Genomic DNA, 5,471 nt, shown 5'->3' with positions numbered 1-5,471 from the left:
TTCAAGTGACTAGTATAAAATTACTAGTAAGCCAAGAATGGCATATATTACTTCTGCACAATATTGTATGAGAATTGACATTTAACTTTGGAGACATTTTACCTAACTTGTAAATTTTTTAAATATATATTTTATTAATAAAGAACTATTTTGAATTTTTAACTATTTCATTTAATTCTTATTTCAGATTAATGAGAAAAGATTTTATAAAGTTATAAAGTTGTTATGTTTATCTTGTGGAGCATTCACTATTAATCTTCAAGTTTTTTTTTTTTTTTTTAACATGCAGAATTGTACATTTGGTCATTTGCTATTTAGTCTCTTCAAGTATTTTTCAATAAAATTATAAGATGAGAACTAGACCTCGTCTTAAAAAAAAAATCTAATATTGTAAGCACTTCAATAAAGACTAAATTTTATCTAAATGGTCTCATGAACCAGATATTTTCATTTCTTTCGAACATATGAAAAGATTTATGCTGCAAAGTGTGTGAAATTAAAAGAAATGAGCTCACCAAAAGTGTTATTTATTACAACCTTGTCTATTAGGAAAAAAACAAAACCATCTAAAAAGACTTCAAGATTATACAAAATACAACCAGAAATGTTCTAATTTTCTGATTTCTGTAAAAGACCAGGCTCTTCTCATAAAAGGGAAGAAGCAACTGCTGAAACAAGGAGAAATATGGAGAGAAAAGAAGTGTAGTAGATCAGGAGTGATAATGTCAGTGAGTTGAATGGGCTCAATGTCCTCATTTTAGTTCCTTTTTTACACTGGGTTCCTTCACATTTCAGGTCTCAGCACAAATATCATTTTCTCAGAGGGCCTTACCTGACTGCCTAACTAAAGTTAGCCTCTCCCAACTCTATAACATCACCCTATATATTTTCTTTACAGTATTTATCACCATTTCTCCAGCTTGTTACCTTGTGGCCTATATCTCCCACTAGAACTTGAGCTCCATAGTCATTTTGTAGCCTTGTTACTACTGCCTGCCACACAGAGCTGTGTTATATAATGAATCCATGAGTTTAGGCAGTAAACTGACCCAGAGAAAAGAACTAACAATTTTATTCTGTTTTGGTTTTTAGGAAGCCATCTATGGTGTCCCTCTGAAATAGAGCTCCCTACACGTTCATAATGTACGCTATCTGCTTCTGTAGAATTGCTTGCTTAACCTAAGTAACTCCATTTTGCCTCGTCTGACCAGCCTACCCCTGCTTCTGCGTGAGAAACTGTTAACCTCATAGAAACAAAAACAATTGCATAGAAACAGAAGCCATACACAGTGAATTATTACATGGTAACAGGAACCACACACAATGAAAACTTGTATGCTTGATTGCTCAAACAGCTCATTCTTGGCCTCTGTGACCTAGCTCCCTAGCTTGCTTTGTGCACCTGGACAAACCCGTGTGCCAATGGGATGTAATTTTTGCCTTTAAAAACCCCACAAGACCAAGGCTCAATTGCTGTTCTTCCTTGGTTGCTCGTTGGGAGATGGACGCTGGCCAGCTGGAGTGAATAAACTGCCCTTTTGTGCATGAGTGGCGTGTAAGTGCATTTCTTGGGGGAGGGTGCCTCACAGCACCTCAACAGTTCCATAAGGCCTAGACTGTAAGACATGTACCATGCTGCCATAGAGTAATGCCAAATTATTACTGCATTGACAGAAAAAAATTGCCCTTAACATGACTAAAAACACTCAAAATTGTAAATATATTTGGTGACAGATATTTTTAATTACCTTTTAATCTATGTGGGCGTTAAAATGTATATACCTATCCTCAGTTGAATCTTTTCCATTGGCTACGAGCCAACTGTGTGACAAGTAATGAAAAATTCTATGAGAAATGTTGAAGTTCTGTTAGGGGCCTAGTCTCTGTTTGCTTGAGATTGAAGATTCCAATTTTTTATGACCTCTTTCAACTATGTAATATAATCCTACTTCTTCCCTTGCTTTCCCTCTGCACTTGTTTTGAGAAACTGTAGGTAGAAAGGGAAAAGAATGTTCCTCTTCTTTTGGGCCAGTGCTTCCTAGCGTCGAATGTCAAGCTAGATGTTTCCTTGGTGCTAAGACAGAACTACCACTCTGACACAGGGAGACAGGACGGGACCTGGCGACAGTCCCAGTAAAGAAACTGTATCTTGTGAGTGTGATCAATTGAGGTCAAGCTACCCCGTACGCAGTTGCTTTTTCGACTCCTGGGCATTTAGGAGTCGTTATTAAGCGTTCTAGCCGTGTCACCGCTGTTCACAAGACAGAATAGCCCCCAGCATCCTTCCGCGTCGCGGCAAGCAGTTATCAAGAAATCCCCAAGGGGGAGGTAAAGCGCTACTGAAAAGCGTCAGGTCCGTGAGGTCGCGCGGTCCCTCCGCCTCGTGAAAAGCTCTCCGTCACCCACCCTGAAGGATCTACTTGGGGAAGTTGGAAATATCTTTTCACCTTCGCGACCCGTGACGGTCCGGGGCTCCTAGCTCAATCGTCTGGGAGTAAGTCCTGTGCGTCCGGCGTTCGGTAGGGCCCTTTCTCCGTCTCTAGCTTCCCGGTCGCCACTTGGGTGCGTCTGTAATACGCCCCGGCTAAGCCGAGAAACGAATCTTCAGGTTTGACAGAAGGAAACCAACAGGGCACTTTTCTCTTCTCACTCGGTCGTCCCCAAAGTCTCCTTTTGGGGAGGGAGAGGGGCAACTCAAGATATCTACCCATTCAACCAAAGAGCACACAAGCGTCGCTTCCTTTCAACTCGGAGCCGAGCCAGTATCCCGGCGTCCTCTCGGCCGATGTTGCGGGCCGGAGCCGCTCTGGCCGGCGGCCGGGGGCTCTATGGTGCCGACAGCGGCGAGGGGGAGAAGGGCGGGGTGGCTGTTGCGTCGCTGCGTGCTTCAGCCGTGAGAAGGCAGGGTGGGTACGGCTGAGCTGTGTCAGGGGCTGGGCTGGAGGGGGCGGAATGGCCGCCATGAAACTCTTACCTGGGCTGGGAGGCCGGAGGCGGGTACCCACCGAGCCTGAAGTCTTGGAGGCGCGGGTTGAGGGTGGGGAGGGCGTGCTGGGAGGGCAGGCGCGCGGGAGCTCGGAGCGAGCGGAGTGGGAGTGACCCCCGGGCTGGCACTGTCCGGCGGCCCCGGGGGTCAACGCGGATCCCTGGCGCCGTTCTCCGGCCTTGGGCGCCTTCCAGATCGCATAGATACCCAGCTCTTGCCTAGGATCTTCGCCCCTGGCGTTTCCCTTCCCGCGACAGGGCTCCGGGGGTGTGGCCGGAGAAGCCCTTTGCCATCCTTAACAAGTACGAGAGCCCTTCGCGCCCCGGAGCCCTAGTGGCTTGAATGCTATGTGACATGGTCCCTTTTCTACAGACACCAGGGCTTCCTGCCCCGTTTTTTAAATTGACATTTTAAAAATTACGCATCACACCAACCTAAGAAAAGAATGACTTTGGGAATTTGATGAGACTTGGAACGTGTTGAAATTTAGAATCGTATGTTTTATTCGTAACGGTTATAGGAACTAAACGTTTTACGCGGAGATCTGATGGCAATAAAAAATTTCAGTGGAAGGGAGCAAGATTTGTGTTTCCTTTATTTGCCAATTAGCTGCGTTACGTTTGGCATCTGCTTTTGGTATTTTAGGAAAGAAATTAAATATATTAAGTTTCACAGCAACTACAGTTCAGTGAAGAATACATATTTGTAAAGCACAATAAAGGCAGTTTTTGGATTTCAGACCGTGCTTTTACTTCAAGTTTTGGTAAATAATTTGTGAAATTGCGGGGTGCGGGGGAGGGAGGAAGGTTGAAACAGAAGATGACATTTACATTTGGAATTTGTTAATTCTTTTTTGTTTGGGCAGAAATAATGTCTAAGGGATTATTAGCAAACAATACATGATAGCATATGATTAAAGTGACCAGCTAATTATGTGTTTGTGGGGTTAAGGACAAGGGCTGTTACTCCTGTGTATACTTTGAAGGCCCCATAGTTGATGGCATTTGCTATAATGGGGATGGGCAGTGACAAAGTCTGGCCATTGCAGAAAGTGGCTCCTGCAAGTCATGGAGAGAAATTTATGATATGGGTGACGCTACTGGCAAAGAAGTCATCTCAAATAATATCTTTAGTTTGTAGGCTGAGGATTGCTTATGTGCTTACCCCTTTTTTAGTATAGTGAAATATTTATTAAACACCTTGAGCACTTTAGAGTTCATGCATGACAGGTTTAAAAGAAAATTATAATTATTGCCCTGAAGGAACCTTACCAACAAAAGTGAATATGTAAATTAAACTGAAGTCTTGGGAGTTCAGGAGGTTCGGGAGTCCACTTTATTTGTAGGGGGAGGAACAGGAAGTGGAAAATGAAGAAAAAGGTTTAAGAGGAAAGATTGATAGACTTAGGTGTCCTAGTCAGAGACAATAAATAATAGAAGTGCACTTATTAAATTTCTCCTTCTCGTGTTCAGAATCTAAGCCAGATATTAAATTCTGCACCAATGGGTGGAGTGAAATAGATGCCCAAAATGTGTGTTTCTGGAACCGCACTTAAACCTTTCTTAAAAATAGAAACAAGGCCTCTGGGACCAACCCTTCCATTTCAGGCCCAAAGGCCTAGGGTGGCAGAATGGTCTTGGGGAACAGGCCTGAGGTGCCCTCCATGGGCTCGATGCCCACAGCCACCTTGAGAAGCTGCTTCCAGCACCCCAGTTGCTTTGGCTGCTCCAGCCATGGCTACCTTGGCCCCCAGGTGTGGCTGGAGGTACAGCTTTGGAAGATACAAGCTGGAAGCCTTGGCAGCATCCATGTGGTGTTAGGTCTGCAGGCTCTCAGAATGCAGAGCTAGGAAGGCTTGGGAGCATCCACCCAGATTTCAAAGGATGTATGGAAAATGGGGGTTCTTGGGGACGCAGGAAGAGATCTGTTGCAGGGACGGAGTCACTGCAGACAGCCTTCACTAGAGCAATGCCGAGCAGAAATGTGGGGTCCAAATTGCAGCAGAGAAACCCTATCAGCACCACATCTAGTGGAGCCGTGAGAGCGGGACCGCCATGGAGACCCCAGATCTGTGGAAGTACCAGAGTGTGCAACGCCAGCCTGTGAGAACTAAAGCATCACCTGAGACCAGGAAAGCCATAGGAGTGGAGCTGCCAGAGGACTTAGGGACCCAACCCCCACACCAGCATGCAGAGGACATTGAACATGGAGTCAAGGTACATGATTTGCCAGATTTGAGATTTAATGCCTGCCCTGCTGGGTTTCAGACTTGTTTGGGACCTGTTACACCTTTCTTTTGGCCTATTTCTCCCTTTTGGAATGGGAATACATTCCCTATGTTTGTTACACAATTGTATCTTGGAAGTAGATAACTTGTATTGATTTGACAGATGGGACTTTGAACTTTGGAGTTGAAACAAGTTAAGGCTTTGGGGATGAAATGAATATATTTGCATGTGAAAAGGACATGAGTTTTGGGGGGCCA

The sequence above is a fragment of the Cynocephalus volans genome, chromosome 2 (assembly GCF_027409185.1).
Source record: "Cynocephalus volans isolate mCynVol1 chromosome 2, mCynVol1.pri, whole genome shotgun sequence".
Classification (NCBI taxonomy): Eukaryota; Metazoa; Chordata; class Mammalia; order Dermoptera; family Cynocephalidae; genus Cynocephalus; species Cynocephalus volans.
This window is presented reverse-complemented; position numbering follows the sequence as displayed.